Source organism: Ornithodoros turicata, chromosome 1 (assembly GCF_037126465.1).
Source record: "Ornithodoros turicata isolate Travis chromosome 1, ASM3712646v1, whole genome shotgun sequence".
Lineage (NCBI taxonomy): Eukaryota > Metazoa > Arthropoda > Arachnida > Ixodida > Argasidae > Ornithodoros > Ornithodoros turicata.
In genome coordinates, this window is record NC_088201.1 from 164,690,968 (window position 1) to 164,718,416 (window position 27,449).

General features: G+C 47.0%; 2 long non-coding RNA genes across 3 annotated transcripts in view; one reads left to right on the plus strand and one right to left on the minus strand.

Moving 5' to 3' along the window:
* Positions 1-1,074: 1,074 nt before the first annotated feature.
* Positions 1,075-3,851, minus strand: LOC135378740 (uncharacterized). Its single transcript, XR_010418563.1, has 2 exons — positions 2,671-3,851; positions 1,075-2,122 (listed from the first exon to the last, which is right to left on the minus strand). It is a non-coding gene; the product is annotated as an uncharacterized LOC135378740 (long non-coding RNA).
* Positions 3,430-27,449, plus strand: part of LOC135378739 (uncharacterized) — a 45,514-nt gene continuing 21,494 nt past the window's right edge. For both annotated transcript variants that reach the window (XR_010418561.1, XR_010418562.1), the window contains exon 1: positions 3,430-3,857. This is a non-coding gene — a long non-coding RNA (uncharacterized LOC135378739). The remainder of the gene's footprint in view (positions 3,858-27,449) is intronic.

A 27,449-nucleotide genomic window follows, 5' to 3' on the forward strand; every position in this document is an offset into this window, starting at 1 on the left:
TGCAAACGTGCTGTCTCACCTGCGGAATGACATCATAGGCATTGCTGTTTACAAGTCAGGTAGAGAAGGATTCCAAAGCATGCCTTGTGGCTGTTCCTTAAGCAGTGTTCACAGAGACCAACTTCGAGGTGGTGCCATCTGCGTATACACAAGTACCAACTAGGCAGCTCCGCAGACAAACAATCTCACATCATCTTATTTCACCAAGAGAACAACATTCTCTTAAGAAATGCCAACTGGGATGCTTCTGCGGCTTTGACCTTTTAAGAACTATTATTTTTCAGCTACACCTGCACAATTCGTAACCAATGCAATCTAATAATAGTAGTAGGGCACTATGACACAAATAAAATTGCATCACCATTCGAAGTGAGGGCATAAGTCATGTGACAATGCTCCTCTCGCTGACTTGCCAATGCACAACCAATTTCTGAAGGTTTCGTTTGGTGACAGATTCCCTCCAATTTGAGTCGGTCATGAATGTGCAGTTGCTGCAGAACGTCGGCCTGTGTGAACGCTGTCTTATCCTTTGTCACCCCTGTTTGTGTGACAGACAAACGAACATGCGATGGATACGTCAAGTGAGCTGAGTAAGAGAGCTTTGGACACTGCTCTGTACAAAAAATGTGTAAACTGTAACCAACCGATAACTTGAAAAAATCACCAATTGCCAACACAGTTTTCTTTAAATATTTTTCACTGAAGGTTCCGATACGTAAAACAGACATTCCAAAAGTGTCACTAGTAAAATTTAAATGTTAGAATTTTCATTCAATTAGCGAGCGCATACAAATGAGCCATTGCCTGCACAGTCCATGGCACTGCACTCTCAAGTTTACGGAGGTCTAATCTGCACTAGTGCAACCCAGCTTAAGACATACAGAATTAATTTGACAGTTTCGATTGAAATACATGTGTCAAGTGTGAACAGCACACACTTGTTTCCTGACTGTAGGTCCTCTATGCCCACTCCGAAGAAGAGCTCGATGCAGCGACAGCCAGCCCTCAAAGTCAGTCTCACCCAAAGCGATGCTGCTCGATTACAATTTCTGTCTCTTTATTACAAATATCCAATCATTACATTATTCTTTATTTGACACAATATCATTTTCCTTCAATACAAGTCACGCCACATCTGTCGTTCGATTGACTCGCCTGCAAGTTTGTTGCGGTTGTTGATGTTGCAAAATATAACAAAATTTACAAAAATTCCCTAGAGTATAATACTATTGGGACCTGTCTACTAGTGTGTGCTGACGTTTGTAAGTACTTATTATCTGTATGGAGATATAATAAGTACAACAAGGTCTTCACTTTTGCATTGAAATACAGATAGCCTGTTTGTGTTCCTGCCTTCAGTGTATGTCTCAGCCTTAGCATTACACACTCTAAAGCAACACATAGCATGACACATCGTATTGACAGTTCAGTACAGTGGATCAATTCTACGCACGCTGTTTAGTCACAGCATATGAATTATCAGTGGAGGCTCCTAAATGACAACTGTTTTGACGCAAGAGACTGTTTTGATGTGCTTCGAATGTGGGTCGAGGCACATACTAAATCGGACAGGGAAAGAATGACATTGACATTAACAGTGCGACAGGACATACTGTTCCTTGTGTGACAGTTTCCGAACGTTCAAATTAACAGTTGTTGCCCTCTTGCTTTATATGGCGTAACCAGGGGCGCGAAGCTGTAGTAGAAATCTATTGTAGCAAAAAACTCACGTGACCTCCGGAGCTCGACCAATGACTGAGGACTAGCCACACTATTTTTTTTTATTATGTCGCGAATGACGTAAATGACGTGTCATCCGTTTCTCTCTTACTACTTTCCTCCTTTCTGCTCTGCTTCCCGTCCTCTTTTGCTGTTCCTTTTTTTCTTCCATGCACTGTTTTTTTTTTTTGCTCGCGTTTGTCGGAATGCAGTGGGAGTTACAGGAATACGACTGAGCCTTGGTTGTTTTTGTCACATGAAGTATTTTATTGTGCGACATACGGTTATACATGCAAGACGTACACAGGATGACATTAATATTGCTCCAGAATTTGCTTGAAGAAGCCTGATGATGTCGGACTGCCTCTGGCAAGGACTGCTACTGGGAACTGGAGCTCAGTGGCTGCAAGATGAAAACAATTGGTATCAGATATACGGTTATGCATGTGAAAGTTGCAATGTCAATAGTAAGAATAAAGGTGCTTCTGAACGCGAAAAATAAGAACGGTGGTAGGGTTGTGAGAAGCTCGCAGTCATGGGGTGTGATGAGCGACCTTAGTACTGAGCGACCTTAGTACTTAGTACGAAAAATACCTTTTATTGTGCTACTTCACAATTATATATTCAGACCGATTAGCCTGACAATCTTGGCTTTGGCGCCACGTACAGAACAGCTAGGTCAACGCGTCTGACGAAACTTGTCGAGCGAAATCACCAAGAATCAGACTTACAGTACCGTCATACCTTTATACAGTACGACGTGAACGGGTATTTAATCATAACATTTACATGATATTGTTTCACGAAAAGAAATATAGTCTACCATCGTATCTGCAAAACTACGCTGTCTGTCTCGGTCACCGCGTATTCCGGTAACTGTTAAGCAACTTATTCACAATGCACGAAGTGAATGCAGTGTTGTAAGGCAACAAGCAACGACAAATGACTTACCTCTCGGCAGTCGTTGACCAGGTATCGGGTACGAGGCGGTCGGACGCTCGAATAGTTTCTACACCAAGAAGCAGAGCACAAATGTTGCGCAGGCATCTTCCCTGGCAGCTGTGACTGTTCGAGGACGCTCACATGATACAGCTGGCGTTTTTAAACAGGAAAAATCAGAACTCATAGTCCAACACAACTGCTACACAACGCGAGCCGTCCGAAACGAACGCCGGCGACTCCGTGGACGCCGGTTCCAACTGGCACAGCCGTCGCGCTGTCGCCTGTTCGAGCGCTCGCGAACAAATTTGAAAACAGCCAATCATCGCTCAGAAAACGAATTCATCCTCATGGGAACCAATCAGTAATCACTAGCCACCGGATGTCTCCATGACGTTCAATTTGTGACGTTTTCTGACGTCCGATAACGTGAAACGCATGAAGCGCCTCACTTTATCCCGCAAAGGAACTGGCGAGTTTCGGGCCCTTGGCGTAACACATTCTCCGAATATCTGTCTGGTTTCAACTATAACTTCGTAACGTTCCGTCTCATCTACAGACCCAGGGGTAGTCAAATTCGACCCACCCTTGCTTGTAATCCAAACACATAGTAAAGAACTTCAAAATTACGTGCGTGTTCCAACCTAACCTTGTTCTCCAGTACATTTCATTTCACCACCCTCCGCCCTGCCCTGTGGGCGATAGCCACCGTCGGCATCGGCGTCCGTACAGCATGCCGTACAGCAAACGCATCGGGTTTTCGGGGTTTTCTGCTGCCGCCGCCGCCGCTCTTCTGTATCGGTCAGGGTTTCGAAATACGCCCTCCCCGGATCGGGTCGGAAGCGTTCAAAGCTCGGCGTGACAAACTCACGTGACCGTCTGCCGAGGACCGACGTCGAAGGGCCCTGTGATACTCTCATTCCTCGTCATGTACGGAGACAGCCTCCGAAAGGGTTCTCAGCAGTACACAATTCCTTGGCGGCGGCGTCTCCATGCGCAGTGCAGCAACAGGAGCGATTTGAGAGGACACACCTACATCCGCGCTGCTGAAGTACATAGTTGGTGATAGGGCTGATCGCTTTTCCACATGAGCAGGATTTACATAAACGACGCTCCACACTGAGACAAGGGATCGACAGGTAACAAAATGGATATAGGACTCTACTACCTGTGAGGTTGCAGCGGACGCTCAAAGTCAGGTGAGATCCCCACGACGAGAAACAGCCCAGCATGTTTTTTCTTTCCTTATTTTTCTCCTTTACTCGTTTCAGAAACATCTAATTGTTGTTGTTCACTTATACTGGATGTTAGGTTTTACATTTTTTTAGAAGTCCTATACAGAATTTTTATCATACAAGTGTGAGAGCTTCTAGACGCCGTTTGCGCATGTGGGTGACATAACTCGGCGAACAACATGTGCGAGATATTTTAAGACTGTGGTTCCGCTTATTAGGTGAAATTCATCGCTTCACTTTTTGACTACGACTTCTCTGGAGAAACTGAAATGGCAGAATCGTACAGACAATTCGTTTTGATACCCATTCCTCATCGCCGAAAACCTGAACCAGGCACGTGCTTTGAATTATTCATCTCCGAGTTTCGATGAAATGGTACCAAACCTAGAGGTGACACTAGACGTTCTGAAAGAGCGCAGAAAGTACTCCCACCCTCTACGCCAGGGTGTCACTGAAGCGAAAAAAATTGCGTAGCAATTTGAAACCGCGCCGGGGAGGGAGGCGTGTTTACAAACCCTGACCGATTAGCGACCTCGACGGCGGCGCCAGCTCGGAGAACCCAAAACGTCTTGGAAATACGGAGGAAAGATGGCGGCTCGCTAACCAAGCGCACTGTTGAAAAGTTTGACGCGATCGCGGGAGAGATGATCTTGTGCTGCTGTGTGGAGCGTTTTCGCACGTTGAGGTGCATAATGCTGACATTGTTGGCGCTCTATGGAATGTCGAGGAGAAACGCGTCAACTGCGCGAAGAATAACAGCCTGATGGGTTGCACTCGCCGTGGTGGTTGAGCTAGTTGAACAGACAGCCGAAGAGGCCACTTCGGTGGTTTCATTCAGTGCCGGTGCTGAGCGTTTCATGTGAACAACGTCAGTTTTCTGTTGTGAGCCTGGCCATAAATGTGTGCATCTGAGGTATACTTTTTACCGGCTGATGGATGACATGAAGTAATCGAATCTGCTCCTTAGCCAAAACAATGCCGGCAACAGACTTGAACATTAGATCACGTGCATGAGATACGTGCACCTCAACAGATGATCATCGTTCTGTTGGAAAATCACAACGTGTATTACATGTGACCGTTAATCTGTACACAGCCCGTCCTGATACTGAAGTTGACGTACACCAGCTGACGGCCTCCTTTTCTTTTGTCGTTATTTACGCAATATGTTAATTTTTCCACATGAATCTGCATGCATTTCTGATAAATTAATTGGCCCGACGTCTACCCGTACCCTTAACTTAAAAAAAAAAAAAACAGTTCTGGGTCTCAACACTGCAAGAAAGATCTTGCGTGTGTGTGTGTGTGTTTTTGACACCATGAAGACATCACTAGAATAGTGCGAGAATAGAATAGTGCTGAGCGTCTCTAGCACAGATAAGCACAAGCTTGCTAGTTGGCTAACTGGATCGGCGTAATACATGTTTGGACTGTATTGCTCTAGCAGCCAGGGAATGTCTGTGCACAAGTGTGTGATGTAGAGTCTAGTGTGAAGCACTCTTACCTACGTGAGGATTACTGGACGTATTGTGTGTGTGTATAGTGAGTGAATTGCACACAGAATGCATGTGGTTGTTGCGGAAGTGTCCATCGCTAACACATTGCAGTGCAGTGCTAGAGATTCGCTTTCTGGGCTTAAAGGAATGAGTATAAGGCGAGGGCAGATTTAAGGTATGGCACAGTATCATCCAGGAGATTGGGTTTTTACGTAACGAACACAGCCACTTGAGCGCCCCCACCCCTTAAATCCGGCCCACGGGGAGCTGTATCACTGCAATTGGCAGTAATTAGTAATAACGGAGTTTTACTCGTGTGTAAGTCGGCAGTACCCTCCACACAGAAGTACAACATTATGTGCTCAACTAAAATGGCACATAGAAGCTTGATGCACACTTGGCAGGCTGATATTGTGCCAAGTGTGCGACTTCTAGCTGGTCCACTATGAGCTAAGGATATTTAAATATGACACTTAGTCAATCATCTGCAGTAATGAGCTATGAACTGTTTTGTTAACTATTAACATCTAATTGAGGCAATGTTAATATTTCATGCAATGTAAGTGCAGCTACATGATGGAATTCTCCTCCTTGGCTGAGTGCCACCAACCCCAAGATACCTGATGCTGTGTATTCAGAACAAAAACATACAGCATATTTCACTTAAGAGTGATCCAAATTTTTTCTTTCAATTTTTTTCAAGCTGAATTAGGATAGTTGGGCTAATTAATGGGAAATCCTGATGTTCAGTGCCAGCTGCTGTTTATCACTGTGCATCCTGAATTGGCCTAATTATCTCAATTGAATTGAAAAAAATTGAAAGGAAAAATTTGGGTCACTCTTAAGTGAAACAACCATTATATATAACTGCAAACCTGCCAAGTGCTGGCAATCCCGTAGACTCTTTTCCTTTTTTTTTTTTCAATAAACCTGCACCTCCCTGCTTCCTGAATCCTATGTGTGAAAATCCTGACCTGTGACCTGACATGATCTATGTAAAGTTGAGAGAGAATCTGCTACTGAAAGTCAGGCTGGCTCATAACAATAAAGCTGCAAAAGAGAACAGCAGTGTTGACGGTACCTTAGTGCTGCCACTCCAGACTTCAATGTTGTGTTTCTTATGGGCAAATGAGAGGTGTTCCATCACCTGCCGTTACTACATCAATGCATTTACAACTGGTTCCTCATTTTTGATGATGTGTCCGGGGGTGATGAGCAGATCCCAGAAACAGACCACACCACCTGACGTAGTGAGCTAGTAACCTTTATTTGCACAGTAACATACGTACACTGAGTGGCAATACAGAGCGCATGACCAATCTCCATTCTTCACTGTGATACCTCTTCATAGACATATACTCAAGTCTGAGAATCACGAAACATTCCAATCAGGAGGACAGCAGCGACCCTGATGCAAGACCAAAGAGCCACAGTGTAGCAGGCATCCTCAAAACACTGGTTCAAAGACTGGTACTTTCAGCGACCACTTGCCAAACATAGTAATTTGCATGTCCATGGTGAGAAGAAGCCTGAGCTTGGGCAAAAACAGAAAACCAACAGACACACAACGAGCTCGATCTGCCTGTACATTCGCTGGTACATGGTAGCAGGGAAGGGTAACGGTAATGGTAACGGAAACAGAAACGGTGTATTATCGAAATTGGAGATGGTAACGATAACGGAAACGCATACCACGGTCCTCCATTACTGGAAACGGAAACGAATTTATCGTTCGGTATTGAATTTGGGTAATGGCTGTCCCTGTTGTGCGATGGAAGTTGAGTGACTTTTCATTTTTTTGTTTTTGTATTTTGATGACTCCATTCCCTGTAATGCTCTACACAGTACACGAGAGCATGGAAAGAAGGCACAATAATGGATCTCGAGGGTGCATCCGTCACTTACCTCGTCCCAGTCCTCATAACTCCATGACATCAACACATCACTATACTCCACCATAGCATGAGGGTGACAGCCTACGATTTTTAGTTACTGATTTTGTACTTTTTGTTCTTTTTTTTCTTCACCGTGGCCATGGCAGTATTATTTGCTACTGAGAGCATCCGCTTATAAATACGACACTGGATGAAGGTTATGCCCATCTGGAGTTGCTGGACTCCGAGTGACTGAAGGCTGAAGACATGTTCCAACATTTTTTTTCTATCTTGCAAGATGTGCGCATCCCAACGACGTGAAATTATTTGTGTAGAGTGTATGCGTGACATCGAAGCAGCACTTGGGCAAACCAGGGTGCTGAGAGAGCCGGAAGGGCCGTCCTCCCGCAGCTCTGTAACCGTTCCATTACCGGAAACAGTAACGGAGACGAAATTGAAAGGCCGGTATCAGAAATGGATAACGGAAACGAAAATATAGCAGTAACGCAAATGGAAACGGTAACCAAAATATGTCCGTTATCCTTCCCTGCATGGCAGCATACAACGAATCTGAAAACTCGCTTTTATCACGTATGACACCAAAGTTTCTTGGTAACTTAATCACTTGAATTATCAAATATGCATAGTTTGATTTTGTCCACACATAATAGCCACAAAGATCCCTAAAACAACCACAGCATCATTCTGAATAGAATTTTACTCTAGTGTGTTTCCTGAACTGTTTCGTTTGTGTGTTTCTTGTTGCGAGTCCAAAAATGTGCCTTCCTCTCCTAGGTCTAACTATTGCAGTATAGTTTCTTTGAAGTTATGTATATAATTTTTTCCATATTTCATTTTCCTTTGTATTTGTTGCAGCTAGCACATGTCAGCGGAGTATACTTCAAACTTGTCGGGTACATTGTTGGATGCCACATCTGAGAGCTCTCTTCCTGAGTCATAATAGATGACAGGCAGGCAGGGCAATGCAGTGTACCTCTGATTTTCCTTGGCTTGTGCAGACACTAAACAAGGATCCCAAGGTACACTGCATGGTGCTACCACCCAGGAGATATTCAAATCATCAAATGCATACATATTGTCTGTCACCTATCGTGTGGCATCACAACATCAATTGAGCTAAACACGAAGAGAGAGGCAAACACAAAGCAAAAGCATGGAACAGTGGCTATGATTTGTAAACAGACTGCTACTAATGCACAAATAGGCATTGTAATGTTAATTTTGTGGAAAGGTGGGCATTTTAACTTGACTTACATGACATGTATGCAATGTATTCTATATACCACATACTACTCCTGAGAACACTGACAAACTTTAGAACAAACAAGAAACTATAACACTAACAAACAAAAGCAAGTTCTATGTATCAGATTAGTGTCTGTAAGCACTGGGACATGCACTCACCATACAAAGTCCATTTTGACATGCAAGACTTTCAAGTTTTTGCATGTGTTGTCAAAAGTTGGATGCCCCCATTAAAGAAGCTTTTTAAAACTTTGTTTACGCAAAGCAAACGCTATGTAGGTGAGGCTGCTTACAGACATGTTAGTTACTCTTAGTGTAAATGTCCAGCAGATGGTGTTCTATGGTAAATTATCAGGTCTAGGTGATGCATATGGTCACACAACACATGTCTGGCGTTGTAACGTGTGTCACTGTGAGTAGGGTACCTCAAATCGCATTTCCTATGAACGAAGCACAACCTTTGAACGAAGCACATTTGCCTACTTACCATTATTCATTATCATAATACCATTCGTCTCTACTACACACCGCAAACAGCAGTAAGGCACCAGAGGCAGATCTCAAGCGGGATGTGCAAGATGCACATGGGCTGCACGCAATAATATTCACGCGATGCACAGCCCACGTACCCTCTAAATATTTTCACACCTTTAAAGGTGTAAAATTGGTGTATTCTCATGTATTACACCTATTTTACACCCTAGAACCTTGGCTTGAAAATTTTCGAGGGTGTAACTGTGGTGAATTACACCCTTTTATGAGACATTGTCAGGAGGGTGTGATGAGGGTGCAACAGAGGGTGTATTTGGAGGTGGGACTGGCTCCATTACACAGGCTAAATGTATTCCTGTTCCTGTGCAGTGTTGTGCTTGCGGTACTCAGAACTTAAGCTTGTGATACAAGTTGTGATATAAAGACCAAATGCACAGTTACTCAACATTTGGTACACTGTCATCTAACCCCTCAAGGTTAGATGACTGGAAAATATAAAATTACTACTATGTGATAAAGCTGTGTTAAGTGATACGTTTGAATACCTTCATGCCTACGTAATGTAGGATATGTATGCTGCATGGCATAATGTCAACCTAATAAAAGCATAACTATTCAGTTCCTGTGATTGTGTCTGATATGTATGATGCCCGCATATACCCACATCAATCACCTATAACATGTGTGTGCTGTGCAACATGTGTCTGCGATGTCCTATTTTTGCTTCACACAGGGTACAGCTGAGTAGTATACCTGGAAAGTATTACAAGTTCAGTGTGAGAAAAGTATATTCTTGACTTTTTGAAGAATATTTTGCATGGCTGTGATCGAAGAGTGATGCCAAGATAGCCACAATGACACTCCAACGTACCAAGCATGTGCCTTCTGTAAAAACTAGAAACACTATATTTTTGCAGTGAAGCTGTAATAATTTCCAGCTGCCTCTTCTATGGTTTGCAGGTTACATTACACCCTTCCATACAATTACACCCTTGATTTCTTGATGGTGTTCCGTTACACCTTAAAAGGTGTGCGCCATGCACATGTTCTTTTACACCCTTTAAGGTGTAAAATTATTTAGAGTGTATGTCCTTCAACGGAATGCACTTTCACCTTGCAGTACCCCATCAGCGCCTATGGCACGTCCAAGTTTGTTTTTCCCTCACAAATCATACAGTGGCATGTGCTTGAATACATCGTGCCACTGTAGCAGCCGCATCGCCAGTCCCTGACATCCAGCACCTGCCCCGTGGCTCGAGTAAATAAACATCCTCGGGCCAGTTGGAATCTGGTAACCGAGACAAACGGACTACTGCTTCCTGTCTCGTTGGAATTAGAGGAGACAGGAAGCAGTAGTCCGTTTGTCTCGGTTACCAGATTCCAACTGGCCCGAGGATGTTTATTTACTCGAGCCACGGGGCAGGTGCTGGATGTCAGGGACTGGCGATGCGGCTGCTACAGGGCTCCCCCCCTAGCGACCTGACGGGGGCAGGGAGCGAAAACTGGCAAGCTTGCGTGCCCAGGATACGTGGCGTGGTCGAGGAATCGGGCGACTTGGGTGGAGAGGTGGAGCTGTGCGGTTGTCCACGGAAGAGGGTGCCGTCGATTTGTGGCTGCTGGGAAGGGGCGAGCTGAGGGACACGTCGAGGAACGCCGGCTTCAGGCGATGGACGGAGACTGTGTCCTGCCGGCCGTTAATAAGGAGGGTGAAGTGGTGGGTGGTTCTGGTGGTCACAGGGAAGGGGCCGGAATACGCAGGCTGCAGCGGCTTTCTGACGGCATCGCATCGCACAAACACGTGAGAACACGTATCCAGGTCGGGGTGTCGGTAGGTCGGACCGGACGGGGCAGGCGAGCGGGGTGGCACCGGGCGCAACGAAGACATAACACGGCGAAGTCGGGATACGTAGTCCTGTTGTGCGTCGGGTTGCGGGTCTTCTGGGACGGACAAAAATTCACCGGGAAGTCGGAGCGTTGTGCCATAAACCAGCTCGGCGACGGTACAGTGAAGGTCGGATCGGAGGGCTGTGCGTATTCCAAGAAGGGCAACGGGGAGTACTTCGGGCCAGGGTGTATCAGGAGTGGCACGCAAGGCGATCTTGAGCTGTCGGTGTAGTCTCTCGACGAGCCCGTTCGAAGCAGGATGATAAGCTGTTGTACGAATACGTTTGGCGCCCAATGCGTTCGTGAAAGCGGCGAAGAGGGCAGACTCGAACTGCCGACCTCTGTCGGTCGTGATGATGGATGGTGCGCCGAAACGGGAGATCCAGGTGTTGATAAGAGCCGATGCGACTGTTGGTCGAACCGAAACGTTTTTCGTTCCGGTTTTCGTTCCGGTTACATCATAAACGATCCGGTACCGGTTCTGCTCCGGAGCAAAAAAATAACGGTTCATACCGGTTTTTAACCGGTTCCGCTTCTGCTGGGAATATTCATCCCCACAAAAAAAAAATCGATGTTACAAAATGTAAACTCGTTTATTCCGCATACATGGTATTTAATATTAATAGACAGCTGTGAACTTGGTAGCTCCTGGTTCCTGAAGGTTACTGTCTGTTCAAATGGGCTTTCTCCCTCTTGAAGCACATGCTACAAATTGACTTGTTTGGCGTGATCTCATAAGTAAAGTACTTTCTTGCTGGGTTGGAGCGATCGCGTCCCATCCGAATGTCTGTTGCTACTGTCTAGCCAGCAAGCACAATCGCACGAGTACGACGCAAATCGAGGAACACCTTCACTCACAAACGCGCTCGACGGTTCCGTTTTATTTTCTTCGTGTCCTGTCCACAAAAGAGTTGCCACTTCGCACGGGCTTGCCATCGCGTATACGTAAATGTATTCAACTTAGCTGTTCTCAAACAAGGGACGCGTTGCGCGACATTACCGATAAAGAGCCGTTATGCAGCTCCCTTGGGTCGCTGTTTAGTTGAGGAGAGTTTGCGGGGATCAAATTAAAACGAACACTACGGCACATTGCTAGAGAGTCACATGTACCTCTAAGTCTGTGTTCGTGCGCGAACGATAAACCATTACAAAGGGAGCCTAAGGGTCATAGTATACCGACATACATTCCACCGTAACCGCAACCCTCGTATAGTATCCATGACATGACTTCAGAGCATACGACGTCTGTTTCATTCGCCTATCCGTAGTCCAAACCGGCGAAGTTTTTCTTGGACCAAAAACCGTTAAATATATTTTTCGGTTTCCCTCCTGAGCGAAAAAAACGTATACGGTTTCGATTCCGTTCCGGTTCGCACCAAAATAGCGGTTTTTTTCGGTTTTCGGTTCCGGTTTTCGGTTCGCTCCGACACCCTGGTTGGAGCAGTGGAGTCAACAATGGGCACCGCTTCCGGCCAGCGGGTGAAACGGTCAACGGCCGTCAAGATGTAGTTGAAACCCTGGGAATGCGGAAGTGGACCGACCAAGTCGATGTGAACATGGTCAAAACGGGCGTCAGGTGGCAGAAAAGGTGCTGGCGACAGACGGGTGTGGCGCTGGGTCTTGGTTCTCTGGCACGGCAAGCATGTGCGCACCCAGTGCTTGATATCAGCGTGCATATTCGGCCAGACGTATCGGGTGCCTATGAGCTTTTGTGTGCCTCGGACGCCGGGGTGGGAGAGAGCGTGAAAGTGATCGAAAATGGGACGGCGTAATGCGAGGAGGACGAAAGGTCGGGGCGAGCCCTGTGAAGTGTCGCAAATCACGGCGGCCGTCGCCCCGGGGAGGTGAACATCCTCAAGCTTGAGGCTGTTGGACGCGGGCTTCGTGCGCAGTACGGCCAGCTCTTCATCAGATGACTGAGCAGTGACAAGAAGGTCCAGAGACAGAACGGCTGAGCACTGCGCTGTAGTGGGTGTGATCAGGGTGGATATTCTACTGAGAGCATCGGCCACGGGGTTGTTGACGCCGCTCACGTGCTGTATGTCACTGGTGAATTCTGAGATGAAGGCCAGGTGCCGGATTTCTCGAGGTGTATATCCGGTACCAGAAGATGAGAGAGCATGAGTAAGCGGCTTGTGATCCGTATATATGGTGAATGATCGTCCTTCCAAGAAGTGCCGGAAGTGCTTCACTGCTAGGAATATGGCCAGGAGCTCGCGTCCAAACGTGCTATAGCGCGTCTCTGCAGGTTTGAACTTGCGCGAGAAGAAAGCGATGGGCTGCCAAGCAGAAGAAACTCGCTGCTGCAGGACGGCGCCGGCAGCACTGCTCGAAGCGTCCACCATGATGCAAGTAGGTGCATCGTGCCGGGGATGGACAAGAAGAGTGGCGGCGGCGATGTCTTGCCGGATTTTGTCGAAGGCGGCGATAGAGTCGTCGGACCAGGGTAGCGTGGCGGTGTCGCGTTTTCGGGAAGAGAGTAGAGCTTCCAACGGGGCCAGTGTGGCAGCACAAGATCGTATAAAGCGCCGATAGAAGTTGGCGAAACCAAGGAAACGTCTCAACTGTTTGACGGACGTGGGACGGGGGAAATCCTTGATGGCGGCGACTTTAGAGGGCAGAGGAAGGATGCCGTGCTGGTTAACGCGGTGACCCAGGAAGTCAAGCTCCGGGACGCCGAATTCACTTTTCGCGGCGTTGATTACAATGCCGTAATCTTGTAGGCGAGCGAAGAGGGTTCGTAAGTGCTCGGCGTGCTCTTCTGGGGTGGCGCTGGCAACCAGAATATCGTCCATGTAGGCATAGACGAACGGGAGGCCAAAGGTGACAGAGTTAATAAACCGTTGAAATGTCTGGGCTGCATTACGCAAGCCGAACGGCATACGCAGGAACTCGTAGAGGCCAAAGGGTGTAATGATGGCGGTCTTCGGAATATCGTCTTCCGCCATGGGTATTTGGTGGTAGGCGCGCACCAGGTCGATTTTAGAGAAAACGGTGGCGCCTTCGATGTTAGCGGTGAAGTCTAAGATGTTAGGGATGGGGTATCGGTCGGGCACCGTAGCGCGGTTTAAGGCACGGTAATCACCGCAAGGGCGCCAGTCTCCCGTCTTCTTGGGCACCATATGGAGTGGGGATGCCCAGCTGCTGCTTGACGGTCGGATAATGCCAAGCTCGAGCATATGCTCGAATTCAGCCTTAGCGATGGAGAACTTTTCGGGAGCCAAGCGACGCGGGCGAAAGTGAACGGGCGGGCCTTGAGTGACAACGTGGTGTACGACGTCGTGCTTGACCGGGCGAGTCCAGTCGGGGGGCTTGGTGAGCTCAGGGAAGTCTTCCAGAATATGGGAGTAGGGCGACGCCGGCGCACAGTAAGAAAGGCTGTGGCAGGGTGGAATGCGATGCCGGATGCCGTGAATCTGAAGATGGGTGGTGGCGTCGCGCGATAAGGCGTTTCCGAGCGACGTCAACGAGGAGTCCGAAGTGCGTGAGAAAGTCAGCACCAATTATGGCCTGGGAGACATCGGCTACGTGAAAAATCCATCGGAAGTCTCGTCGTAGGCCCAGGTTCAAAGTGAGGGACTGCTGGCCAAATACCGGGATGGTGGTGGAGTTGGCGGCGCGTAGGGTGAAACACGGTTGTCGGCTGCGATGGGCTTTGCTAGCGGGCATAACGCTGACATCGGCACCGGTATCTATGAGAAAGCGTCTGCCTGACACACGGTCTACAACGTAGAAAAGGCGACTTTCGAGTTGACCCGGTGCACTTGTCGCCATTAGTGACTGGGCGGGGCGTTTCCCGACCACGAGCAGGGTTGGAAACAGTGCCGGGCCTCGGCGCCAAACCGCTGGTGGTACCAGCACATGCCATTGGACCGAGGGCTTGGGCTGCGCCGGCCGCGAGGGGTGAGCGATCGTCGGCGGAAGCGCCGGGGGCTTGGCGAACGGCTCCGCGCTGCCAGTGTCGCGACAAGGTGGGTTAGGTTGTTCACCTGCTGCGTCAAGCTTTCAATGGCGGCCATGTGCTGAGAGGTGTCTTGCGTTGGTGCGGGGGTAGACACTTGCGAAACGGCTGAAGGTGTGGGCTCTGGGAAAGGAGGGTGTGGCGTCTCCACATGCATTACGGAGGGTGATGGAATAGCAACCTCCATTACAGCATCGGCGAGGGTGGCGAGTTCGTCCGTTGAAAGGTTTGTCGTAGTGGCTAGGACCATCTGCACATTTCTCGGAAGTCTTTGCAGAAAGAGTTCTCTGAGGAAGCTGTCACTTGTGGAAGCAGCTCCGTCACCGAGCAATTGCTTCATGCGCCGTAACAGCTGCGTGGGGCGTCTGTCCCCGAGCTCCTCCGCAGACAGAAGCTGCTGAAGACGTGCGCGGTCGGAGCAGGTCGTTCGCTTGAGAAGTGCGGACTTCAGCTTGTCGTACGGGCAATCCGCGGGTGGTGAAGCGATGACATCATAGACCTCGTCGGCGGCGGATGGAGAGAGCGCTGCGATGACGTAATAGAATTTCGTGGTCTGGGCTGTGATGCCGAACAGATGAAATTGGGCCTCGGCCTGAATAAACCAGGTGGCTGGGTTCCGGTCCCAAAACGGTGGAAGTTTAACGCTAACGGCGGTCACGGAAGTGGGCTGTTGTACCATGCTGGGGGTACCGGGAGTCGTGGTGACGTGGCCGTCCCCTGTAGACATGGTGAATAGCGTGGAACGTCAAACGTTCGGGTCACCAATTGTTGGAATTAGAGGAGACAGGAAGCAGTAGTCCGTTTGTCTCGGTTACCAGATTCCAACTGGCCCGAGGATGTTTATTTACTCGAGCCACGGGGCAGGTGCTGGATGTCAGGGACTGGCGATGCGGCTGCTACACCACCATATTTCCATTTGTTCAATGAGGCAGACTGAGTTTGTTCAGAGAGAGAGAGAGAGAGATACATGATGACGATGATATGGGTATGACTTCCGCTCATTGAGCAGAATGCTACCCCATTGCTATTGGGGGAAAATGAGAGGATGGTGATGAGGATGATGCTGACGACGCTGACACGGTTTTAGAGAGGGTCGATCAGGCCGGTAGTTTGCAGGAATTTGATGAAGGATCGTAAGACGGACATCTGCGGTCGTGTGTCCCATGGTCCCAAAATGAGTCTGAGGTCAAGGGGTCGGCTGTCAATCCGCGCAAGGTCGTTTGCCAACAAGTGACGCTCCCTCCTATAAGTGGCACATGCGATGATCACATGGTCCGCGGTCGCTGGCACACCACACTCCGGGCACAAGGGACTACTGGCACACCCTATCTGGTAACGGTAGTACGGCGAAAAGGCAACATTCAGCCGTAAGCGATGTAGGAGGGACTTAATGACGCGCGGTAGAGATGTCGGTAAGCGACACGAGAATGTTGGGTCTACAATTCCCAGTATGGTACTGGCCGGGACATCCCGACGCCATTGTTCGACGGATGAGGAGGCAGCCCAGTCACGAAGAAGGGACCGTCTGTCCCCCCTTGGGAGAACAATCGGGACACACTTGCCCTGGTGGTGAGCGGCCGCTGCGGCAGCGTCGGCAACGTGATTGCCAGAGATTCCGCAATGACCCGGAATCCATTGAAAAGCGATGGTGTGGCCGTGGGCAGTTATGGACTTCAGTAGGCGCAGAATGTTTATCACAAGTGTGGCCAGTGAGCCGCGGAGAACTGAGGTTTTCAGGCATCGAAGAGCTGACTTGGAGTCCGTACAGACTACCCATCGCCGTGGATCGCAGGTGGCCGCATATTGTAAGAACAGCAGGATTCCGTACAGCTCGGCTGAGGTCGAAGAGGTGCGGTGGGACAACCGGCAACCCCGGGTGAGCGGTATCGAGGGTACCACAAAAGATGAGGATGACGAAGTTTTCGTTGAGGAGCAATCCGTGAAGACCGTGCCGAACCCATCATATGCGGTGCCGATGAAATCAATAATCAGTTGCTGTAGTACGAGGTCGGGGTAGCTCCGTTTGTTGTCCGTGATGCCTGGGACAGAGGCGGTGACGCTTGGCGACGGAAGTGTCCACGGGGCCGTGCTTTCAGCGGCGGGGCTGATCACGAATTTCGGAACGCGGGATTTGAATGACATTATACATCCGTGGATCGGCGTGCTGCGCCTTGCCCGAAGTTTCCGGATGAGCGGGTGGTGGCGATGGTGTGCAATCAGGCGGAGATACTGGCGCACAGTTTCTGTGTTTCGGAGAACTTCAAAAGGGATGTCGCGGGCTTGTCGCGGGAGTTTGTTCAAGCAAGTACATCCATCTATCAAACTGCAAAAATATACAGCAAATGTACACATCTGTGACCACCACAAGTGAAAAGTGTTATTCTCCACATTCCTTCCAAGTAATCCCTTTGCCCTTCTGTTATGTCGCGACCATGTGACATTCCAACAGCACAAACCAATGCCAGCATTATGCTTTGCAAAAGGTGAAAATACTCCACAGTTTCACGAAAACATTTCTTTCACACTCACTCGCGAAAAATATGACAAACGTTGCGATGGCTGGCAAGCCGCCCTTCACCATCTTGCCCTCCATGCAACGTTGTTCCTGGGCGGACGGCGGTGCCCAGTTTTCTTAGGGCCGCCCCGCCCGCGTATTTCCAAACCCGCTCCTGTACAACAAATCGCCGCTGCCGCCAGTTACGCGCCGGTGGCGGTGTACTGCGTATTCCGGTGTCGGCAGAAAATCCTGAAATGTCATGGCGGCCGCTATATCTGTGTTCGGACCGTGTTACTGGACGATTAATGAGTGCGAAGTAAATGATAGATGTGTTTAGGTGTCTTCGGATGACGTTAAGCAATGTACAAGTTCTTCGAACATTTATGTGCCTTGCTTTGGAGAACGTTAGACCACGGATAGTCAACGTTTTCAGTGATAATGACGCTGTGCTGCTGCTGCTTCGTGTCTCCGGTTTGCGAATGCATGAATGCCCATTGTCGTTCAAATTATTTTGAGAAACATAACGTGAACACTGAAAAACCGAATTTAGGTTAAAGCTTTGTTGTGTTTAAGCACCTTCAATGGACTGTGTAGCAATAAGTGTGTGCGTGTGTCAATCGCGTCGTAACGTTCTTTACTGCAATTCTTCATAGTGACCACTCTCTGTGGAGTCGATGAGGAACATTGGAATTCAATTATCAAAGAAATAAACCGTCGTCGAATTATGACCTGGTCATGGCGTACCTGCAAAAACAGCAAGACGTAGTGCATATACAGAAGTCTGTACGTAAAAGGCGAAAGATCATTATACGCTCAGATTTTTCCTTTTTTTTTTTCTGCCAATAAATTCCCCCCCTCTGTACGTAGTGACGTAAACATAACAGTGAAGTGGGTACGGATACGTTTCGAACAGCCTGCAGATTACCTTTAGTGCCCTGATATACACAAAACACAATAATTTGGTTACATGAGAGTCGCTGACATTAGAAAATCCACTTGTTCAGAGGTTCCAGGAGGCGGGGCAAAAACGGTCGCAATTGCTGAAGTTCATCAGATAAATCACAAGCAAATATTAAACAAAAAAATCAGCGTGAGCACCACACTTTTGTAATGCGGCGTGCAACTTTTTCGTGTGCACATTGACATTGCACGTTGGCAGCACAATATGTAAAATACCCATTTATACTGAAGTGCAGTATGTACTAGACAAGTTAGAAGTGAGTAGTTATTAGTTGGTAATCTGAGACCTGTACTTATATTTGATTATCTCAATTTGGTAAATGCCTAATATTAGCATCGGACATTGGACAACCTTTTATATTCACGCTTGCTTGTGCAACAATGGCCTACTCTTATTAGATGTCCTGAAGCTCCCTGGCAGGACAATTTGCTGAAAGTCATAACGTTGTACGAATTCATCACGGTCCCTTTGTGGCCTTTTACAACAAGCCAACACATGACTATTGGCAGGGCAAGTTTGGCGTTGTGGATGATAATAGTCTCAATATTTTGTACAAAACTTCATTTTAAAAATCACTGGTGGGTGTTTTCAGAGCCTATCGGATAAACCCAAAGCCATATCGCTAGTCATGTGATACTACCATTAATGTGCCGTGTTGTCCCGTCATACTGAGATAATAAAAAGCTACTATAGTGGCAAAATAGAGTGAAGGCTGTCCAAGAGTTGGAGGGTGTGTGCAATAAATGAGAAGGTTTGCGTACCAAAACAAATGTGCAGGTACTATGATATGCATGTAGACCAAGCAAGTAATTCACTCTGCAACATATAGTGATTTCATGGAAAGGACACAGCTCTGCAACATGATGATGATGATAATTGGAGGTTTTTGGCGCAAAAGCGACGCTCTGCAACATGACAGTAGCAGTCTGTCAGCACTTTAGATTGTGGAAGCTGGGATACGTTAGGAAACATAGTGAAGTGACAAAGACAGGGAACATACGATATGAACAGAGATGACACATTACTCATCTGACATGAATAAGTTACGGCTTTTTTTTTCATAGCACGGTAGCGTACACACTAAACTTTTTTACACCCTTTTCAGTGTAAGGTGGGTGTACCATAACTCACACCCTTTTGAATGTAAAAATTTGTAGGCGTAATGAAATACACCTACCTCTGAGGGTGTATTTCTCAACACACTCACACCTCTGAAAGGTTGTAACATCTACTTAGCGGGTGTGCTGCTTATTGGTCTACACTGGTGATTGGACGATGCCCTATAACTGAGACTCATTCAATTTTTAGTGTGGCGTAAAGTCCGCAGCTTTGGTTCCATTGTGTGTGTATCATGCATATCAGCCAAAGTAAATACATAACGTGAACATGTAATGCATTGTGTGCTCCCAATATAGCAATTACCAACTGGTGCCATATTGGACCAATATGATATACGGATAAGGATATACGCGCTTACATTTAGACGCGCTTAGAGATAAATTCGAAACATCACATAAATGCGATGACGAACCAAGCTCACTTAGAAAGGCAATTCCCTTCTAAGAGCAAAACAGACACTATATACATTGCCTGTCTTGCGAGCGTCTGCAAATTCGATAGCCCTGCTCCCATTCCAGTCAAAACCAAGGGTGAGATGTCCAAGTTTAATTTGATTATCCACACAAAAAAACACTGAATCGAGGAATTGCTTGGTGTATCAACTCACCATCAAGATAACGTTTGCGTTTCTTACTTGTTTTGGTATGACGGAAAATTAAGACTCAGAGTACACGCCATTTATATTCCATGAAATGTTAAACATTTCACAATAAGGCAAAACGCCCCTAAACCATTGCACCCTTATTACGCCCTTAGTACACCTTTAACACACCAATGTAGATGTACACCCAATTCATACCCACGTATGAGAGGATCAGCCTCGAAGGGGTGTAATAAGAGTATGATCTGGGTGTATATTTCAAAATACACCTCTCTTACACTAACATAGGTGTAAAAAAATTTAGTGTGTATGCTGTTTTTTACAGGGCTGCAGTGCTCTTGGGATTGCAAACACAGCATCCTGTGGCACTTAAACCTCAATTTACATGTATATGTGTACGTGATGTAAGCAAGTAGTGACATGGTTGTTTGAGTATGATTGATCATACTCAAACAATCATTTGACCTCACCTTGATCAAGGTGAGGTCAAATGAGTGTGCGAACACCGGTATTGGATATTTTTTTAGTTAACCCCTACGCAGTCTACATATTCGCTGTCGGTGCGCCGTATGTGCTCTCCAGTTCCGGGCCGAAACTACGACGTACATGTTGACTACACTGATCTCGATTGTAAAAGGCTGGATCGCGGATAGGGAGCGCGAGCGTGAAGAAACCGGCCGCCATCTTACGGTGCTCACAACAGTCGCCGCAGCGATCATGGCAACTTCTTGCAATTACGGTCGTACCAACCGTACTGGCAAGGTTACAGGGCCTAAATTTATACAGGTGAGTCACTCTTTATCGAGGAATAAATAGCCTTTCATTCTGTATATTTAGTTGACCATTATGAAGTGTTTTTTTGTCCAAAACGAGCACTGGATGCAGGTTGCTTTATCGCTCTTCCGACGTTCAATCGAGCACAGTTGCATTTTACCCGGCGGCAAATACAGTTTGAGTGCATAATATGCTTGAAAGAACACGTTACACTACACAGGTAGTGTTGTCATCAATATATGTGCGAGCACTCGAGCGCTTTTTTGCATGCATTGCTAGCATGGTACACGGTGTTCTCTGCGGAAGCAAGTGCCACATTCATTTCTTTGAATTACCTTCACGCGCAAGTTCGGTATTACGTCATAATGAGACCACGATTGTCACCTTTTTTCATGTATTGGTATTGTTTTGTGCCTTGGTTTGATTTGTGACAAAGAATCCTACGTAACGGTGGTGTGGCGCGACTTGAATAACGCCTTTGTCTGAGCTGTATCGTCAGCTTGTTACGATAGTAATAATTTGTAGCGTGTCGCGCTATTTGAAGCAGTTTTTAAGGCAAAAGTGGTCTCTCAATAAAGGTTTCGTCATGAGGGCTACCCAGTGAATAATCTGTGTAGTGTGATACGGCTGGGTGTACAGGTAAGTGTCACGTTCCTCATCCACTGGTTTCTACTTTACAGGAAGGAACAACCTCAGTGCACGCACTGTGGTTAGCCTCTCTCAGTTTTGCATATTTTCTTACATGTTCACATCAGAAATACACCTTACACTTTAGGCTCCTTCACCCAGCAATATAATAATTAGAGATTATAATTCTTTTTAGAAGAGTTCCCCATATTCTTTTTAGAATAGTTTTTCATCTTTTTAATTTTTAGAAGATACACGGATTGTAAACCATGTTTTAAACTGATGTTTTAACATTTGTCCAATGCATTTATTAAACAACATATTCATTTTTAACTGGTTGCACCCAAATCAATGTTCTGATGTATTATTTCCTTTGTTGTCGATGCACCATAAAAATTGGAATAATCATCATCAATGCAGGTTACTTCACAGCTGCCTCGACATACTCAAGAAATGGGTGCAGAACCTGCGTAATGCCCACAAACTTTGACTACCACAGCACCTCCAGAAAGTAAAGGCATATGTGTCACGTGGGATTTTTAAAGGCGTTCACAGTATATAATACCTTGTATTAACTGTTGTAGATGTAAGCCGTCTCTACAGTACTCTCTCAGAAATTAAAACCGTGAGAACCGTGATAATTGTTTCAGTTAATAGGCATGCACATATATGCTATAAGAAGAAAATTATTTCTTGAGAATGCACTTCTCTGGCTACTGGTGTTGTTTACATCTACTGTTGATCAAATTCATTTATCACGTATTATATTCTTATATATACTATTATGTTAACACATATTTGATCACATTAAATTCAAAATTCATCATATATAAGAAAATACCAGGAGGGAAGTTGCTATTCATTGCTCATTCTAACCTAAAATTGAGTGCTACAAATTTAGAGAGTACCTGTCCATTGTCATTCCTAAAATATATATTGTCATTGTAGCAAGGTCATAAAACAATAAATGTAGTCTTTTGTGACCTCCCTGCACGTTCATTGTATCCTGAAACGCATAAGTGCAAGAAATAACTTGAATAAACTTGATGTTGTATATACTTGATATAAAATGTTGAATAATATAATGTATGATATAAAATGTTGAATAAACTTGAACTTGTATATTCTCTTTACTCACCATCAGTGACCTTCTTTACAAAAGCATATCGTGTTAGATTTTTTTTTGTTTACGTTTCACAGACTGGGTACACGAGGGCCAAAATGACAAAATCACAACTGTTTCAAGCTCCAAATCGTCCTGCTGCAATTATCCTATTGCAGACCATACGTGTGTAGTGCAAGAAGGCCCTTGCACATCAAAATGTAAGATGGGAGTCACAGTTAATGCAAAGTGGTTCCTATGAGAGACTTCGATGCTGAACAAAATTGTGCAAACTGCGGAAGGTGCCATAGAAGATATTCAGAAAGCGTGTCTGGTCTCACAACGGTGCTACGACGCTCTCTATTAGATGACTATGATACTCATTGGAGTTTCAGATGTGCAGCTGCATTTTTTCGAACATGCTCCACATAACAAGCATGACAAAGTCAGCACTGGATAGCAGGCCCCCGTTCCTAAGCAGCGTTGCTCACGCTGCAGTTGTATTCAGCAAAAGCATGTGAGTACTCGAGAAGGGCATTAAGTTTGGCACAACCGCGCCTGCAAATAATCAACAAATGAAGGAAGAAACAAACAAACATAGAAGGGCTGTACTTCAAAAAGAGGTAAATCCTGCGTCTCAAGGAGGTGTTACCACTTTTAAGTAACTTAACTGATTAAGCTTACATCACTACCTGATTAACTGTCCTAACGAGCGTGTTCTAATTGCGTGAAGCAATTAGATCACGCTCACAACGTATTTGGGCTGCTTCGGTGTGTCCATATTTGTGAGGCAAAGCACCGCAGTCGTTCACTAAAAGACACTTTCTGCGGCGGTGCTTGATATAAATCATACGAAACCGATACACGGCTAAAACAACGGCTGTGATTCTACAGAACGATCTCTTTCTGCCATGCGAGTATATCCTTTCCCGGACCGTTCTTTATGGAACAATTTTTGTCCAGAACGCAGCACGGGATATTACATACATGGTGGTTGTTAACCTCACATCGTTTCTTGTTGAAATATTGGCTGGGAAACGTACTGTAGTACAATCCCCAGCGCTGCACTGCTGTGACGGTCTAGTTTCGGAATGCAAAACATAACGTAATTAAGAATCGAACGGCAGGACACCTGTTAAACACTGTTAGGATACATCAGTATACTGGCACCTTACAAAATTGTGTGATGACAAGCAACGATCAACGCCTGCAGCGCTATAAATACTCACAATCTCCGTTGCCTCCCATTGTTTTCTATGGGCGCACACTGCGCTTTAGGGCCTCCCAACATGGCGGCCCGAATGCACGCCTCTCCCCCGCGAGCCCCTCTCCCATGCGCCATCCAGCCTTTATACATAGAGATCAGTGGTTGACTACGACTACATTGTTAGCAACACTTTCACCATAGGAACACCCTCCGTTGCCGTCTGCTCTAGATTGGCTGTAACGACTTTTCGTTGGCTGCTCTCCTTGGCCTTGTCTTGCACCCCAAGCAGTGGGCTGTCACTGCTGCTCTCCTCGGTTTTCTCCGAGTCTCGTGAACTGCATGTGACGTTGTTCTAGTGTCTCTTTCCTTCTTTTTCTTTGCCTTTTTTTTTGGCATAGCAAGCCGGCTTTTTGCCTGGCTAACTTTTCGTCTCTATTTTCTTAATAAACATACCCCCCTCCCCGTATGCCTTGACCAGTAAACGTGTGGACCTAGAGGTTTGTTTGCCCACTGTATCACTTCATTGCTGGATAATAATAACCTGAGCACGGTTTTACATGAACATGTATGTATGTTCATGTTGCTTATGCTCAAACTTGTTTCGTCATGTGTTTCGTCCACCACCTAAACTGCGTTTACGCTAGTTTATCAATCGCAAACGCCTTAGCGTCATGATTTGTGTCTGTGGCGCAAGTATCATTTGCTGTGTTCTGCAGAACGAATGCGGCTTTATTTTACCATATTATCCCTAACAAAATACTCACTTTTCTCCGTGATATGCAGATGACGTCGCCCTTTGGACAGTAGGAAAATCACGCCCGGCTCTCCAGCGCCGTCTGCAGCTCGCTTTAAACAATATCCATACGTACCTCACGCACCTCGGGATGGACCTTTCACCCCAAAAGTGTGTCGAGCTCCCTTTCACGCGTAAAGCTATGGCCAATTTCCCTCTTTGCCTTGGTTTAAAGAAGCTTGACCCGGTACGCTTTCTCCGCTTCCTTGGCGTGGTAATCGACTCGGACTTGCGCTAGGCTCGGCACATTAAACACCTTGAAACTAAAGTGCAGCGATGGCTCCCCGCAATTCAACATCTTTCTGGCTCAGGATGGGCCTGTGATCAGCGTTCCCTGCTCGCCGTTCACGCGGCATTGGTAAGGGCAACTGTGCTTTACAGCCTTCCTATTCTGCACAGGATTTCAACAACTTCATTAAATACACTTCGGTCCCTGTTTGCTCGAAGCCTTCGTCGATGCCTCGGAGTTCCAAGAATGGCTGAAACACGGCGAGTACTGGCTGAAGCTGGTGAGTTCCCGATTGAAGTTCTCCGTGAACGGGAAACGGCTCGGCACTACCTCCGTTTGCGTGCTCACATTCACCGCCACCCGCTACTCAGGAAAATTCGATACCGCCCTGAAAGCGACTTCTATCGAGTAGCGCAGAGGACACGCCAGACTCTCACTGGCTTCATAACTAAGGACACTATACCGCCGGAAGCACCCTGGTCTCTACCGGTACCGCCCACTTTTGTACGCCTCCCAAACCTTCTGGAAAGAAGAGATCAGGTCCCCCCTCAAGTCCTCCGAGCCCATTTTCATGCTCTGGTAGACGAGAAGTTTTCTACGTTTACGGCAGCATATACTGATGGCGCATCCCGAAACAACAAGTCCGCCTCAGCCTTCGTCATTCCATCCGAAGGCGTCGTGCACGGAAGACGCCTTTCACATCCAACCTCCTCCACAGCGGCTGAACTCTATGCCATCCTTTTCTTTCTACAACACATCGCTGATTTTCCACCCCGGGAATGGGCAGTCTTTACAGACTCCAAATCTGCACTTCAAGCAATTGAAAATTCCGGCATACGAGGCCCATCCGCACCCCTAGTCACAGACGTGTTAATGGCTTACCACACTATCTACGCCGCAGGCTACAGGCTAGTTCTCCAGTGGGTTCCAGCCCATTGTGGTGTCGTGGGGAACGAGCAGGCCGACAGCGCCGCAGAAGCAGCACTCTCGTATCGGAAACGGACCCGTATTGTTCTGAGAGGAGACCGCCGTTCAATTCTGCGACGCCTAGTGACACCCCTGGCTTCCCGCCAACGGACAACCGACATTATTCCCCCCTCTATGTTGAGCAGAGTTGATCCAACGCTCGCTTTCCGCATGCCACGAAACACCTCTCGTCAAGATGCTGGATTAATCCACCGAATGCGCCTCGATGTGGCCTTTACAGCTCAGTGGCGTTACCGCTTGAGACAAGTTGACTCTCCCACCTGCTGCCACTGTGGTGCTCTTGAGGATCTGGAGCACATTCTTCTTCATTGCCCTCACTACGAACCTTCCCGAACCACACTCTCCGAGTCTCTTCGTCAGCTGGACTCTCGCCCTTTCTCCCTATCGAAATTGCTTGGTCCCTGGCCCAATCCAGCCCAGCAACGCTCTGCGCTTAAAGCTCTTCTGACATTTCTGGACACCATCGGACTCCGATCGTTATTGTGAAGGGGCTCGTTATTTTATTCCCCCCATTCCATCCAGCAATGGGGGAAAAGTATCGCCTGTGGCGATGAAACTCCCCACTCTCCAAGGTCGAAAATAAAGTTGTTATAGGCCGGGCAGCAGATTTTTGTAGTTTGTCTATTTTTTATTTTTTTGATAGCCTGCATGTGTAGGGATCCTAGTCTGCAGGTGCATACTCTAAACAAGGTTGAACTCAGGTTTTATATGGCTGTCAGTTCAATATCTGGGTGTTGTTTCTAATGCAGCCCCCAATAGAGGGATTATCCCCGATGAATAGAAGGATTAGCCATTGTGTAGGACACACCACTAGAGGGCGCTATGAGCGATCCTCCACCACTAGGGGCCTCTGCTGTCACATTCCGCGCATGATGTCATTGGGATTGAAACGGATACCTCCCGCAAGTTGCAAAAGTAGTGGATTGTTGGTGTAAATTTGATGAGCGCCACCTAGAGAGCGTAAGGCACGCTGGGAGTTGTCGTCTGCTTCCGTCGTTGTACGGCTGCCGGCAGAACCACCTGCTGGGACACATTCTGTTGTCTGTATGATTTTTAAACAAATCTACATTAATAGTTGGAATATAAGAGGCAAGAATGTTTATATCTATGAAATCCAGCAATTAAATATAAGATTGTACAGCACAGCACCGTTTTTGTTATGATTTCGTTGTGATCGCCGTGTTCACTAGGTCTAACACCGGCGACAAAACGTATTCTTTTCAGTTAGATAGTCTGTGAAAATTTTTTGTCACGAAATCCCCGCTTCTCTGTGTTTGTTTTCGTCGCCATTTTGGGTGGCAGTATGGCGTCATGGCGACCCCTTTGGTAAAAAGCAAACCAATCAGAGGAGCGAAACTGTGATTGACAGGTCGAGCCTCTTTTTGTGACTCCTCCCAATGGCCAGACTCCCTTTTACTATACGACTCTGTCCAGCCCGTGGCCGAGCAGTCTTCTATCGGCGATGTCGCGCACGAAGGAACTATACCATTATAATCTCCGAGGTAAGCCCACGCAGCGCCACCTATTAGGAGGGAGTACCGTCGCATACTCAGCGTCGTCTGCTAGGGAAAGCAGTTGGGCGCGGCCTCCCCTCGGCGAGGTTATTGGTATAGGTCCTTCGCGCGCGACATCGCCGAAAGGGGTTCGCTCCTCCGCAGGCTGGAGACTTTAGACAACCGTGTCGGA